A 16,678-nucleotide genomic window follows, 5' to 3' on the forward strand; every position below is an offset into this window, starting at 1 on the left:
TTTCACTTTATATGTGTACTTGAGCTTTGTACACCGAGAGTCACAAGTGGGGGGGTTAAAAAGAGATCACAGTGCCAAGCCTTCTTCAGTGTTTAGATTGAACATGGTGACTACTTCAGGACAAAATTGAACCGTGATGGCACTTACCTCCTTAGTCATGAAGTACTGCTTTAATTGCCAACTGCAGCATATGCAACTGAAAGGATAGCATGTGTCTTGCTGTATCCTTTGTTATATGACATCGTCTTCATGTGACAGCTTTTAATTTCAGTTACTCCACATGAACACTGTTTTTTGTGTTTAGAATTCACCCACCATTATGATATATTCTTGTTAAAAGTTGTTGACACCTACTAGTTTAGATGTTGTTCTTGAAACTGATTGTGGGTTGTAGCGTCTGGGCTTCATCAAAGTGTATGGTCCTAGGCAACTCGCTGTGTGTGTGGGTTTCCTAAACGTATGTCTGCAGAATTTAGGCATTGCAGAAAATTCACATATATATGGTTGGGAAAATGGTAATTATTCACAAAAAAGCTGTTTGTACTTTTCTAAGTATAAAAAAGTGTGTGAAATGTTTATTTCCCTCACATGCAGTTGTGAAGATAGAGGATTGTAATGTACTCTTCTACACTTTCCATCACTTACAATCTGTATCTTTTCAATGCAGCCTTAGTGTGCAGAAGTGTGGGAAAAGCTTTGAAAGTGTTTCTGTACTCACAAAGTTACTAGTCTGCAGATGAGTTTTCTACTCTTAATCCCACAGACGCCTGGTCACACACTGAGAACGTTTTTGAATCTGGATGTTATGGTTATAACAGCCCCACATTTAGTTGTAAATTAGTTATTTAAATTTCCTGTTGTGCCTGATAGTGGTATGCTGCCTGTTTCTAATTGTACCAGATAAACTACTTATCACTAAGGGGTCATTTTCGCCAGAATCATCTAAATTGACTTGGTGTGGAAGCAGAATGAAAACGCTGACCTGGTAAAATTGCATATAGGCTTTTTTAGTCTCTATTGGGGTGAAGCACTTTAAAGGCTGAGGAATGTTTGAACACTAGATGGCTTCTGAGTGCTGGGGAAGCGTTCTTAAATGAGAGTACAAGAAATAAAGCATTACGTCTGTAGGCAGTGCCTTCCCTTGCTTTGTTACTTCGCCATTTGTTTTTGATCTGTCTATTCAAACACCACCTACCCCATGCATTATCACATCTGCTGTTACTCAAGGCGACTTCGCACTTTATGTTCCTTTAATCACGATTATTGGACGTGACTGCAAGCCCACACATTTGTGCTCATGCTGAAGCAGTGTTGCTTTTCCCATGACCCGTTTCAGTGTAGTTCAATGACTTCCCAACGTCAGTGTCTTTGGGAACTGCTGGAGCATTCACCATACTTCAGAAGGTTGGGTTTGAGCGACAACTGTAGATAAATATAGCCAACATGCAATTACGCAACCACTGAAGATTTGATTTACACAAGTTCTGTTATAGAACCACACAGGCGATAGTGGAGCCATGCACTATATGAGATGTGTCACAGCGCAAGGAGTTTGGACACCCTAAAAGTGATCTTTTTATCTGGTACCCTAAAAGTGACATATTTGTCACCCAGGACATGCGTGCAACGGTAGCTTAACCGCAAAGAACAATTCCTTCTTGTTTTAATAGCTGTCCCTATGTTTGGTGTACATGACTTTTGTGTACTTTATCTAGGAGCAAAATAAAAAATAAACTTAAGGACGTGGTTAGAAACTATTCATCTTGGTATCGGATCCAAACGTGTCACATGCCAAATTCAATTTCTCGGGCCTGGAACCACTGATCAAAGAGGAATCATATGCAAAGAGCTAAAGTGTTTGTGGACTTGGAACCTAAGAAATCGAATCTTAGGCACCTGGCCAAAGCACAAAACTTGAGGTAGGTAGTGTGGTCAGAGGAAAAACTGAAACAGTCCTAGGATAGATCTTTCAAGTAATAGTGCAGTCAACTACCTCTCTGTGCCTTGCGTTGGCAAGACTTCCATCTCTAATTAAAGGCCTGGCGATATGGAGTCCTAGTGTCAGAAACAATAATCTGTGCAAGTTGTGGTAACCAGCACTCATTTTTGGGCCGATTTTTTTTGTCTGATATAGGAAGCGGTGACAAAGCGACAGAATAATGATAAAAACAAACCTGCAAAGGATCCGTGGGGCACAAGGATACAGGAGGGGCAGAGCAGTGAAAGAGGCATGAGATGGAATCAGAACACGCCGTCTTTCGTGACATTGAGCAGCCATAGCAAAGGTCTCTCAAGAAACTCTTTGCTACCCTGCATTTACGGTGTTAACAAAGTAAACACTGGTATTGCTAATGACTCACCAAATTAATTCTGGGTCTTTTCAGCTAGGAGCATGTTTACAAATCGATGTGCATAAACTACTTCGCTTGGAAAGTGATAAAAGTCTATGAAAATGAATGCTCGCAGGGTCTGTCATGCGGTTTCTGTGAGAAGAGTATGAGCTGAGACCCCCCCTCCCCTCCAACCCCTGCTTCATTGAAAAGTGCCAAGGAAGCTTGCTCATGGGGGCCTTCTATGCTGCCTCTCTGAGCCATTGCCAACATGCATAGTTATGACCGTGCATAAACGCTGTCGCCTTTTCAAGATCTTGGAATAATTCTCGAAGTTGAGCAAGGCAATGCATAAAAGTGGATCTGCCTTTTTTCCGCACGACTGGTTTCTCGGTTTTCTGAGATTCCCTGAATATGTTCCATGCAAACAGGCCACTAATACCAATACAGCATTAAACTCTTCCTATGCATCAACTGAGGACGGAAAGCAAGGCTTCCTATTTACTCTGGATGTGACGGGTGAAACGCAGCCATCTTTGAGCCCTTTTCCCAGGCAGAGGTGATCAAACCAGGAGGGCGCTAATCTGTCTTTAAGGAAAGGAAAGGATAGCAGTGCTTCATAAAATGAAGACGAGCAAGACTTTGTGATCCCATATGACCAAATTGACCTCGGGGCGCAGTAACCGGAATTACGCCTTTAATAGAGCCATGTGTTTTTGGGGAGGGGGGGGGGGGAGGGTAATTTCCCTTAGTAATCAGGGTGCCATAGTTTGAGGTTTATTGAGAACAAAAGCTGAAGCTGATTTGCGTTCCGTTACTGGCGACGGGTGTTTGGGAAGTAAAACAAGTAGTGCAAAACTAAGATAGTAAGCTTTTTGGGAACAATTTCCTAAGGATGCGACTTGCAACCAGACGAATTTGCATGCCTAGAGTAGGCGGTGCACGCAGAGGCATTGCAATTGCATCTTCGGTCACTGCTGAAACACGGTTTTCCTATCTGTTAGAGAGGATTACGGTGTCTAATCGAAGCGAAAGTCACCTCGTTAAATAAAGCCTAAGAGGAAAAAATACTCTGCACTTTTTACATTTCTTTTGGACATCTGTTTTTATATTTAGTCACGATGTTCATAAAATGTACCCTTACCGTTGTGTTAGCGTGGTAACCAGAAAGACATGACAGAGAGCATCTGCAGTTTCATCCACTAGAAAGCCTGTGGCAGAGGTATTTGCGTAGTGCAAACGAATTCTGCCTTTTGTCACCCGCCCATCATTTTACTACATGGTGCGTGTCTGCCTCCTGCAGGCCACGGCCAGACGTTATGAAGCAGGAACTCTGACCGAGGTGGGAAGCTGCGTCATTCATTGTAAAAGGATGTTATCTTTAGCGCTTGGCTGTGACCGCATGAATACATGGGAGGGCTTGATTCACTCATCTTTTTCACAAAGGTATTCTAAGCATACACAAACATGACATTACGTTTAAATGCACTAAATGAGTACCTCGGTCAGGAAAACTGTGTGTATACAGGATATATACTTATGTTGAAGTTTAACTATTAAGGCATATAAATATATATGTATATATATATTTATATATAACAAAATATGTGTGTCTGTATGTACGAATATCCACACACATAAATGTGTGTAGTGTGTGCAGAAGTGTAGTATAATGTGCTTTTTATTACAGTTGAGTATATGAAGGGCCTTCCCTCATAAGAGATATGCCACCCCCCTCCCTCACCAGTCGTAATACATTGCAAATTACACTCTGCACCTCTTTGAGTATAGTTTATGCCTTACGGTTTTTTCGTGTGCAGTAAATAGAAACATTATATTTAACCCTAAGCAAACCACAAGGGGTTAAATGCTTGCAGTGAGACAGAATAACAGTAATTAGGCCTTGCAAGTATGCCCCAGTGGTTTTTGTTTGGAAAGTATGTCCCAATGGTTGTCTTTTGTACAGTATGCCCCAGTGGTTTTATTTTGGCTAGATCACAATGTTTGAAAAAATATTTGTTTTCTCAAATCCTATGGTAATACCAGTGAATGTTATCTTTGCGCTATTGAAGCTGTCTTGTGAAAGTGCTTATGAATACACTTGGTCCAAAAAATGTATTATTGGTGCATATATTATTTTCAGTGACCTGGCACAAATTTGTAGCTGAGTAATAAAAGTTGGCGGGGTCGTTTATTTACTAAAACATCCACTCAGCCTTCTGTCATTCAGAGAGGGCTGCTTATTGTGCACCAGTAAAATAGGTGATAACGCCTGTTAATAGCAGTGATTAGAAATGGCAGAAGTGCTGTATGGAACACTATGGGAATGTGCATTATTATAATTACCCTGTAATGATTGTATTACTCTGAGATCCAGTGCTCCCATTTTAAGTCTAATTGTGACATCACGGCTCACCTGTGATACGAAAATGGGATAGCGACTTTACTGTAATAATGTATTACACTTGAGTTGCGATGTTGCATTGTCAGCAGGCAGCGTGAAAGGCAGGCTGACAAGCCAGTGTTTAAAAAATGAAAGGTGTCACTGGCATTTCAGATTTGTTCTGGGCACTTTTTCTTAAAATAAAAAAATTACTCATTGACAGGGTGACTGTTATGGCACTCAGTTGCACTGGTGGAGCTCATTACAAGAAATAAGAATTGTGCAGGTTACCCCACGTGGACTACAGCTACTTTTCCAAGTGACTTGCAGTAAACTGTTTTAAGTGTAGTTTCCAACCAGTTATAATGTGCAAATTGGCACTGGTTTTGTGTTCACAGCACACGTTTAATTTATTTTAGGTATATGCTGCTGTGGTGTCTTTATAAGTAAGGCGCAAGAGAAGTGAGGATTTAAAATAGAGTCTGGGTTCCGACTTTTCAGAAAGAACACAGCTTTAGCCAAAGTTCCTCTTTGTGATGAGGGAACTCCTGGGTGACTTGCAGTATCCTTATACTGTGGTCTAAACTTTGATATGTGTGTATATATATATATATCTCATGTCTTACTAATATCCAAAGGATGTGTTTTGTTATCCATGAATGCCATCTTAGGCCTTCGGTGACATTTACATAACACTTTCTTTGACCTCATTCTTTATAATGTCACATTGTTTCTAATCTTATATCAGTTCCCTAATGGCATTAATGGTTAGCAGTGCGCAGTTAGCCAATATAAACCCTCTGCACTGCATATATATCCATTACAGGTAATCAGAACTTATACGAGTTTTGGGACAGCCACGGTGCTGGATAATCTAGTATTTAAGGTAAGGCAGTAGCTGGGACACGGACAGGCTAGAATTCACTTTTCGTCAATATAGCGCCTCTCTATATATACCACTGCAATCTAGGAGTTTCCACTGAGTAGCCCAAGTTGCATACAGTGCAGACAGATACACGACAAAGTCACATACTTTACTGTGCCGACTACATTTCTGCTTCTGTTTTCTGTGTTTTTGTATGCTGTAGTTGCTTACCATTCTCACAAGTGTCAGAAAGGCAGCAAATTGCTGAAAATATATATATATTTTTTAAGAACAATACAACTTGGTATCTAGGTCCTAATGCATGGGCATGCATTATCATAAATGCATTTAAAACGCTTCTAGTCTAAAAACGGTTCCTACGGAAACAGGACCGTAAACAAAGCACATCCACAACTTCTCTACATATGAAAAATATTTGCATATTATTACTACCTATTTGGTCTCACTCGTAACGAAGGAAGAAGCAAAAACGTATATATTTTTTGGCACATTGAATGCTGCTTTAGTTTTGTGTAATTGCCTGCAAACGGAGGCTGAAGAAAAAGCAGGCGTTGCTTGCTCTGACCTCATGGGTAATGTGTACAGTGTGCATGTCATGCTTCCCGAGCTGGGAATGTTAAAGCACTTCGCGAGTGCAGCAGGTCTCCGTGCAAGATGCCTGTCGATTGTACAGCAAGTGGCTGAATTTAAGGATCCAGTAGCTTAACACACGGGCTTGCTAGACCCGCCTGCTGCTTTACCTTAGAATTCATCTCTGTCTATTGATATTGGTAAACATACCCGAAATTAAACACGAAAAAGATTGTAATGCAGAAAAACATCTGGTGACATGGAAGTGAAATTTTCATTTCAAACTTCTGATCAGAGTTCGTTTAGAAAAAAAGTACTTTACAGTGCTTTTTAAAACCAAAGCCCATATACCCGGTGGCCAACAGATCGTACGAAAGTTTTTTGATTGCTGAAAAAGGAGGTACATCAGCGCTCTGAAACAAAGCACGCATACTCTCTCAGGACTTGCCAATACTAAGGCACGTGAGGTTTGCCTCTCACGACTCTTTACGGACTAGATGGAAAGTTAATTGGCAGAGATGACCATATGAAAAAAATGTCGACAGAGGAACGCCAACGCGGGACTTAGCATATTAAACTATAGAATTAAAACAAGTTTATTAAGTTTTAGGACGTTAGTTCAAGTTTGCTTTTCGTTACATACATACATTGCAGAAAATCCCATTTGAAAATAAGCATTTTTTTAAATGGTATTTTGCGGAGTCTATTCTAAGAGCCTATTAACCATATACTTTTATTTTCATGCATTTTCCAAAACCCGCAATTGTTAAGCAGACAACAAAAGGGACAGCGAATCCCTGGCTCCATCTGTGCACGCTTACCCTGGACATTCCGACACACTGCCTGGACGGCTCCAGCTGCTCCACAGAGAGGGTTTCGGCGGCGGCCGGGGCTGTGCACATTCCAGCAGGAACAGCAAACAATGAGATGGGCTCTGTGCGTGCCTCGAGCCTAGGGCGCATTACGTCATGGCGCTGCCTTATAAGGCGCGCGCGGCTGTGCAGACTCTGACTAGCGTGTGCGCTGGCTCTGGAGCCAGAAGTCGGAGCCCTTGCTAATATGTCCAGGCTCCAGCTGACGCACACCACCGTGTGACTTATTGCGCTTGTCTACCTCTGCCGCACCGTCGAAAAGAATGCACGGAAGGCTTGGGTTACAGGCAGTTCCTTCTTGCTATTGATAGCGAATGTATTTAGTTATTAACTAGCTACTTAAGAGCTTTGTTTACTTTTAATTTTCGAATGTAAAATATAAAGGTAGGGAGGGTTTTGCCTTAAGTAAGTAATTGTCGCATCAGGAGTAATTTGGATAATGTTCTAGAAAAACGATTGTCTTAAAGGGCGCCAAGTGGCTCGTGAACTTAAAAACGCTCCTTTTCTGTACATGGCCAGCAGCGAGAAGGTCCCGAGAGGATGGCGTTTGTTTCCTGATGATGTAACTAGAAAACAATTCTCCCAGTGATGATGGGAACGCCAGATGAAATCTTGCGAACTTTACCCCGAACAGAACACTTATTTTACTATTTTGTTCTGGACAAAAGCACGAATTGCATTTCAAATACAATGTTTTTGAATATTAATTCCAAAGATGTTGATGCACAAAGTACTCACGATGGCGTGTGTACATGTATGCACATGTGAATTTAGGTTTCGGTCAGCGAAAACCTGCACCTCCAACGTCCATTCACATATCCCACAGTGATAGGAAGCGAGCAGAAGACTGGTGTATATGACATAAATGCAGCTAATCTAACACGAATGCACGTAAATGCTTGTTCAGCTTAATTTGTCTTGTCTACAGAATCGTGAACGCCCTCATTACCCAAATGAAACAACAGGGCTCATCTTTTTTACAAGTGGTAGCTGCCCAGTTGGTCTTATATGTATTGGTATTTGTGAAGTGTAAACCTAGATAGAGAGCAACAAGTGCTGAACAGTGGATGCATCCTTGATAAACAATTTATGATGATAACAGTTGCTCAGTTGATCGTGCAACAGCACCACACATACAACTGAAAGACCTTTTACTACTAATAATTAAAGTCTGTTCATTGGCCTATTGCTAGTAATGCTCAAGTGGTGTTGCCAGGTGTTAGACCTGTCAGCCTTAGGGTGGTCTTTCCCCAAACCTCTTGCCTTCACTCATGTTGAGCTGAATTTGTTTATGTTGGCCTTAGGACTCCACACACTTTACCACTGCTAAGTAGTGCCAAAGTGCTTGAGCTCTTCCCTTTAAAAGTGGTGAAATTGCCTTACACCCACCTGGCACATTTAATTCACATGTAAATTACTAGTAAAGTGGTTCTAGAGGTACCCAGGTCCTGTAAATTAAATGCTGCTGCTGGGTCTGCAGAACTAATTGTGTCCCCCACTTAAGTAGCCTTTCAAACATGTCCCAGGCCTGTCATTGCAGCCTGTGAGTGCAGTTATATACTGCCATTTCGACCTCACAAAATAAACCTTTTGCCAGGCGTAAATCTTCCTTTCTAAAACATATGTCACTCTTAGGGTAGGCTCTAAACAGTCCATAGGGCAGGGCACATTGTACTAAAAAGTTCGACATGTACTTTTTAGCTTCACATGTCACAGTGGTGAAAAACTCTTACATTTGTTTTTCACTACTGCAAGGCCTACCTCTCCCATAGGCTAACATTGGATTACCTTATTACATTTAATAAGTGACAACTTTTGATTGGGAGCAGGTAGAAAGTCATGTTTGGTGTCTGAATAATGGTAATTTAAAACCCTCTTTTATGTTAAAGTCTGATTTTAAGTCACAATTCTGAAAATGCTACTTTTAGAAGGTTAGCTTTTCTTGTCCTAAAGTCACGTGGCTAGGAGTAGTTGGCAGTTGGCCATTGTATCTTCCTCCCAGGCAGTATCACAAAGGAGAGTCTGGGTGTTGTCAGAATGGACCATCTTTGACTTGATCGGGGTTTGGAGTTTTGTAGAACCATTTTAGTAATGTCTCTGGGCATGTTGTTTTAGGAACCAGGCCTGCTGCTTGTGCCCGTTAGCATAGTTACATTTCATTCTGCTTCATTTATTATTTTAGCATCAGCCACTTTTGCGGTACTGTTTTATTTTCTTTATCTAGTTAGCCTTTCATCTAGGAAAGCATTACATCTTTCAGGCAACAGTCTTTCACCTTGTGCTTTCCTCAAGGCTGCAGTAGAGATTGTATCGAAAACCCTAAGTGGAACATTGCGTCTTTAACATACACAAGAAACACACGTATTTTGATGTGGGAACATTTTCTAACAACACCAGCTGTTTTTATTATAAAACATTTATGTGTCTCATGCACGTTAGAGGGAGGTTCCAGCCAGATGACCACAACCACATGCTGATCGATTTTGCTACAGCTGCTTGCGAAGATCGCCGGTACCCTGGTCCACTTGGGAATGGTCTCTCTCTAGAGAACAGGCACACTCAGTTATGGGGGCCAATGTCTTCCCAGGGGAATCTTAATCAGCAGATTAGGGCTTAGCGTGCAGTGCTCTAATATAGCTTAGGTAGGAACCGCACATATATAGTGCTTAGTGGCAGTATGGTGGGACTTTTTCTGTGTTTCACTTTTATCGTCACAAGTTTGCTTTTAGCCTGTTTCATTATTCTCATCTACAATTCATGCCATTTTATCTAAGACGCAGCTGAGTCAAGAAATCCTACTGAACCATTTGATGCCTCTGTTTGTCTTTGCATGTGTGAGACATTTTGTAACTGAGAAAAAAGAATGGGATCTGATTCAACACAATTTTCCTGAGAACTCATTCTTGACATGCGCCTGGTTGCCACCACCTTCCCTGCTCTTGGGCAGAGGTCCGGCACTGCTAATTAGTTGGAAAATCTGAATAGGCCAACAGCTGTCACCTGGTGTGGGATTAGACTCAGCTCCTCACAATTCAGGTTGTATCGCCACCCAAATCCAGCAGCCTCATTAGGATAATACAAGCCCACGCGACAGGAGCTGTCACCTAACACACTTGCAGTTCAAAGACACTGGCATAGCTCACGCACAAAGGACCCATACTAACAGACAGACTGGGAATGTGAAATTCTAGACACCTCTGTAGTAGGAAACTCCAGAAGATTCTCCCACTTCAGAGTGTGCACCATTTATAAAAAAGGGGTTCCTCAGACCCACTCTTCAGTACATTCTTGGACCTGTGGATACTACAGAAGCACACCCTGCAGCTTGTGGCCTGCCCTGCTTGCTGAGAAGGAAATCTGGACCTTAACCGTTCATTCTAAGCTGAATTGACTCAAAGAGTTAGCTGACTGATATCCTGTTCTGAGCTACACAGACCATAACGAGCTCCTGAGGCCTTCCAGCATCTGTTCAGATGACCTGCAACTGAGCCCCCCTGGCCTGTACTTGAGTGAGTTCCTGATCCATAAGAGCTCCCTCATAGGTCCTGGACCCTTGGTGTGGCATCAGTTGAGCTCCTCCTGGGGAAAAAGGAGAACTCCTGAGGTTTGGGGCTCTTCCCAACTGCGAATGGGCTTGTTCGCACCATGATCTTGCATCCCTTGATGACTGCTAACATGGCGCTCCAGTGAACTAAACTCTTTGCGCTGCTGCGATCGCCAGTGACACAAGATCTGCACTTCATGCTACGCCAGTGGCAGTCCACGGTTACCGTTAATGCGAAACTCCAGCAATGATCGTCCAAATGCCTGACATGGTCTTTGTGCTTTAGCAACTGTCCATGATACTCAGCCTTCTGTTTGCGGTACAGCCCAGCCCTCTGTGGCGCTCTCCCTGCTCCTTGCAGCCTTCTACACCACAAACTGGATTCTTTTCACTAGATTTCAGAAAGTAACAGTTTCAACATGCCTTACCTGGTCCCTGTATCTGCCATCCGCTCCATTGTGGTCTGCCTGACTTTTGACTTTTACCTGGTCTCTCACAACTAGATGGCCATGAGTGGTGCTTTGTGCTTTTAGGCGCTTTGGTTACCTTAACTCTTTGAAAATGCATCTCTCTGGTTCTACTGAATGCATTTTTATCATTTTGGTGTCAAATAAATTATAAAAAATACTCTATTTTTCTAAATTGGTGGGGGATTTTTCTTGTGTTTTGTTTTCATACATATTTGTATGTGACATAAATATTTCACACATTGCTACTAAGTTAAACCTGACTGCTGTTGTGCCAATCTACCAGAGGGTTAATCACAGGTTAATTTATTGATCTTTTGTGGTTAACTCCGACAAGGATTGTGGCTGTTGGCTGAGTAGGGTTTCACCCCCTCAACCCACAGTGCAGTTTCTCACACCAGGTTTACAAATTGTGCCTGTAGTGCACGCCTTGTCCAGTGCTACGACCATGTATACTTTACAGTTTTCACCATACTTAAAACACATTTTGACTGCTCTACATACTCTCCCAACCATTTACAGAGCAGCTGGAACCTGCTGTGATGACAACCATGGCTGTTTCCTTCCCATCTGGAGGGGACATGGGGCGGGCTGGACATTTCCTGTTTCAGCCAGGACCAGCTCTGATTTGCATATGGTCACTCCCTATGTCGCATGGCATAGTGTGCAAAAAAGACAGACCAGAATGTGAAATTAGTTTCCAGTGGTGAGATTAATTCAGCTATTCTGCCCACAATTTCTTTATTTTTCTAAGCAAATGAAAAACAGAACTCTCCTACTTTGTTGTGAAATAAAGATGTAGCAGCTCATCTGGTCTTGTATGTAGTGGAATGTAGAAAAAGAGCAAATCTTGAAAGCAATGTAGCACTGAACATGACGTGCATCCCTGAGATACAATTTATGATCATAGCTTCTCAGTCTCATCTGACCACACCACATACAAGTGAAAGAAGAGCACCTTGACTAATATTTATTTTTGGTTCTGCATTAACCCTTTGCAGGTAATATGCCAGAGGGGCATATGTTGCCAGGTATACTGAAGAGTCTTTATAGCATCCTTGGCCCTGGAGCTGAGATTTGGAGCAGGTCCAGAAGGGTATAACTCCCTGCCACAGGGACACTGGAGACCGGCTGCTAACCAACTCAAGGCAGTCTTGGTGATGCAAGGGGAGTAGATAGAGCGACCTGACAGAGACCAAGAGGGGAGCAGTGGTCCAAAATTACGAGTAACCCAGCTTCTGGTTTTAGTTGAGAAGGCCTACTTTGCCTAAAGGGATGAAGACAAACTTGGGATTCTTGATTGTGCGCCGCTCGAATCATTAAAAGTAAGCCCATTGCCAAATAATAATGGGTGTCCTCACTGATCTTGACACTCAAATACTGCTCCCCTCTAAGGCCTTTTTTAGTTTCCCTGTGTTAAGGGATTAGGAAACAGATCATTGGGGCTTCTGCATTTTGCTTTTTATAAGGTTATAAAATACTTTCCAAAGTGTGTAAACCTGCTATATGAGGCTCAGCAAGACTTTGCATACTTCAATTAAAATGTCCATCCCTTTTCGGAATTACAGAGCATTTCTTCCAGACATATCACTGTACACATGCCCATACGACCCCAAATATGAGCTTCAGATCATGGCCCACGATTCCAACACAACTTTAAATGTTTTTCGTTTCTGCTCACAGGTGAGACGAGATAAATCCAGAGCCTGGTAGAATGACTTATGTGCACTTAGGCCCATCAGAATACGACTCGTGAGAATTATCATTATTTGTAAATAATTGGTTTATGCCCTTAACATTTCAGTTATTTTCAAAGTTCCTGACGCACTATTGGCTTATGCAAGGCCACATTGTAAGAATTAACATACACGTCATTTTTCCTTCTTTCTTACAAAATTTGCTACATGAATAAACATAAAGTTGCATCATTGTTGCCCTCTGCCAGCGAAACTGCCAACATAGAATAAGTTGGAGAAACTTTCTCTGTTGCATTTTTAGGTCTGGGGTTAGCCAAGATATTTTGATTTTACTAAAATGATAAGTATGATATACTTTTAGCGGCTTTAAGCCAGCCCTCTTCATCCTTTGGTCTGTTATAGTTTGTCTTTCAAATTTTTATACCAGGAATTACACCTTGCAGCATAAGGTAGTGGGTCTGTCAACTTAAGCCATTGGCCACTTTGAGTGATGGCATCCTGCCATTTCACAAGGGGCTCATCCACTCAAATAGTACCTTTAAGTGCTAGGAATTACTAGTGCAAATGTGCACTTTTTGAGACCCAAATATGTTTGCTTTTAGCCTGTGTGTGTGTGTGTTTTCTTCTTTTTTTTTTTAATTATTTTTTTACACTGACGTCCACAGCAGCTCCCCAATAGTAAAGTTTTGCAAAAACTATGACAAAGCAAGCACTAACAAAGCCGAAAGGCTAGTTTTTTATGCTTGTTAGGTCAGACATTAGTAAAGGCATTTTGATTTTGCTAACTATATATATATATATATATATATATATATATATATATATATATATATATATATATATATATATATATATATATAGTTTGTAAGGGTGCTTTTAGCCATAGTCTGTTGTTGTCATATACATTTTCCTTCTACCCCACTGCAACCATTGGCTAACTTCAGTGAGTGACAGCACTCTACTCTTTTGTAAGGGGCATATCCACACACGGAATAAGTCCCTTCAATGTATGATTTTTTTTTAATCCCAAAAACTGCACAACAGCTCCCCCCCCCCCCCCCCCCCCGCCCCCCCCCCCAAAAAAAAGCCCAGATGCTGGCTGTGAGAAAGTAGCCTCTTTCTAGCCTTGTTACCCCCACTTTTGGCCTGTTTGTGAGTGTATGTCAGGGTGTTTTCACTGTCTCACTGGGATCCTGCTAGCCAGGGCCCAGTGCTCATAGTGAAAACCCTATGTTTTCAGTACGTTTATGTGTCCCTGGGACCCTGCTAGTCAGGACCCCAGTGCTCATAAGTTTGTGGCCTATATGTATGTGTTCCCTGTGTGGTGCCTATCTGTCTCACTGAGGCTCTGCTAACCAGAACCTCAGTGGTTATGCTCTCTCATTTCTTTCCAAATTGTCACTAACAGGCTAGAGACCAATTTTACCAATTTACATTGGCTTACTGGAACACCCTTATAATTCCCTAGTATATGGTACTGAGGTACCCAGGGTATTGGGGTTCCAGGAGATCCCTATGGGCTGCAGCATTTCTTTTGCCACCCATAGGGAGCTCTGACAATTCTTACACAGGCCTGCCACTGCAGCCTGAGTGAAATAACGTCCATGTTATTTTACAGCCATTTTACACTGCACTTAAGTAACTTATAAGTCACCTATATGTCTAACCTTTACTTGGTAAAGGTTAGGTGCAAAGTTACTTAGTGTGAGGGCACCCTGGCACTAGCCAAGGTGCCCCCACATTGTTCACGGCCAATTCCCCGGACTTTTTGAGTGCGGGGACACCATTACACGCGTGCACTACATATAGGTCACTACCTATATGTAGCTTCACAATGGTAACTCAGAATATGGCCATGTAACATGTCTATGATCATGGAATTGCCCCCTCTATGCCATCCTGGCATAGTTGGCACAATCCCATGATCCCAGTGGCCTGTAGCACAGACCCTGGTACTGCCAAACTGCCTTTCCTGGGGTTTCACTGCAGCTGCTGCTGCCAACCCCTCAGACAGGTTTCTGCCCTCCTGGGGTCAAGCCAGGCTTGTCCCAGGATGGCAGAACAAAGGACTTCCTCTGAGAGAGGGTGTTACACCCTCTCCCTTTGGAAAATGGTGTGAAGGCAGGGGAGGAGTAGCCTCCCCCAGCCTCTGGAAATGCTTTCTTGGGCACAGATGTGCCCAATTCTGCATAAGCCAGTCTACACCGGTTCAGGGACCCCTTAGCCCTGCTCTGGCGCAAAACTGGACAAAGGAAAGGGGAGTGACCACTCCCCTGACCTGCACCTCCCCTGGGAGGTGTCCAGAGCTCCTCCAGTGTGCTCCAGACCTCTGCCATCTTGGAAACAGAGGTGCTGCTGGGACACTGGACTGCTCTGAGTGGCCAGTGCCACCAGGTGACGTCAGAGACTCCTTCTGATAGGCTCCTTCAGGTGTTGCTAGCCTATCCTCTCTCCTAGGTAGCCAAACCCTCTTTTCTGGCTATTTAGGGTCTCTGTCTCTGGGGAAACTTTAGATAACGAATACAAGAGCTCATCCGAGTTCCTCTGCATCTCTCTCTTCACCTTCTGCCAAGGAATCGACTGGTGACCGCGCTGGAAGCCTGCAAAACTGCAACATAGTAGCTAAGACGACTACTGCAACTCTGTAACGCTGATCCTGCCGCCTTCTCGACTGTTTTCCTGGTGATGCATGCTGTGGGGGTAGTCTGCCTCCTCTCTGCACTAGAAGCTCCGAAGAAATCTCCAGTGGGTTGACGGAATCTTCCCCCTGCAACCGCAGGCACCAAAAAGCTGCATTACCGGTCCCTTGGGTCTCCTCTCAGCACAACGAGCGAGGTCCCTCGAATCCAGCAACTCTGTCCAAGTGACTCCCACAGTCCAGTGACTCTTCAGTCCAAGTTTGGTGGAGGTAAGTCCTTGCCTCCCCACGCCAGACTGCATTGCTGGGAACCGCAACTTTTGCAGCTACTCCGGCCCCTGTGCACTTCCGGCGGAAATCCTTCGTGCACAGCCAAGCCTGGGTCCACGGCACTCTAACCTGCATTGCACGACTTTCTAAGTTGGTCTCTGGCGACGTGGGACTCCTTTGTGTAACTTCGGGTGAGCACTGTTTCACGCATCCTCGTAGTGCCCGTTTCTGGCACTTCTCCGGGTGCTACCTGCTGCTAAGAGGGCTCCTTGTCTTGCTCGACGTCCCCTCTACCTCCTGGCGCAATTTGCGACATCCTGGTCCTTCCTGGGCCACAGCAGCATCCAAAAACGCTAACCGCACGATTTGCAGCAAGCAAGGCTTGTTGGCGTTCTTTCGGCGGGAAAACACTTCTGCACGACTCTCCACGGCGTGAGGGATCCGTCCTCCAAAGGGGAAGTCTCTAGCCCTTGTCGTTCCTGCAGAAACCTCAGCTTCTTCTGTCCAGTAGAAGCTTCTTGGCACCCACAGCTGGCATTTCCTGGGCATCTGCCCATCTCCGACTTGCTTGTGACTTTTGGACTTGGTCCCCTTGTTCCACAGGTACCCTCGACTGGAAATCCATCGTTGTTGCATTGCTGGTTTGTGTCTTTCCTGCCTTATTCCCCTATCACGACTTCTTTGTCCTTTGGGGAACTTTAGTGCACTTTGCACTCACTTTTCAGGGTCTTGGGGTGGGCTATTTTTCTAACCCTCACTATTTTCTAATAGTCCCAGCGACCCTCTACAAGGTCACATAGATTTGGGGTCCATTCGTGGTTTGCATTCCACTTTTGGAGTATATGGTTTGTGTTGCCCCTATCCCTATGTGTCCCCATTGCATCCTATTGTAACTATACATTGTTTGCACTGTTTTCTAAGACTATACTGCATATTTCTGGTATTGTGTATATATATCTTGTGTATATTTCCTATCCTCTCACTGAGGGTACACTCTGAGATACTTTGGCATATTGTCATA

At 43.3% G+C, this 16,678-nt stretch overlaps 2 protein-coding genes across 4 annotated transcripts in view; one reads left to right on the forward strand and one right to left on the reverse strand.

The window, feature by feature from the left end:
• The window catches only part of CMSS1 (cms1 ribosomal small subunit homolog), a 1,251,672-nt gene that overhangs the window by 186,684 nt on the left and 1,048,310 nt on the right, over positions 1–16,678 (forward strand). The window lies entirely within an intron of this gene.
• FILIP1L (filamin A interacting protein 1 like) overlaps positions 1–16,678 on the reverse strand; it is an 840,953-nt gene that overhangs the window by 46,573 nt on the left and 777,702 nt on the right. Inside the window, exon 1 of one of the 3 annotated variants that reach the window (XM_069204874.1) lies at positions 6,991–7,199. The exons of the other annotated variants lie outside the window; for them this stretch is intronic. The gene's annotated coding sequence lies outside the window, so the exon portion shown is untranslated. Of the gene's footprint in view, positions 1–6,990; positions 7,200–16,678 lie in introns of those variants that run through there. 3 annotated transcript variants of the gene reach the window in all.

Source organism: Pleurodeles waltl, chromosome 8, assembly GCF_031143425.1.
Source record: "Pleurodeles waltl isolate 20211129_DDA chromosome 8, aPleWal1.hap1.20221129, whole genome shotgun sequence".
Classification (NCBI taxonomy): Eukaryota; Metazoa; Chordata; class Amphibia; order Caudata; family Salamandridae; genus Pleurodeles; species Pleurodeles waltl.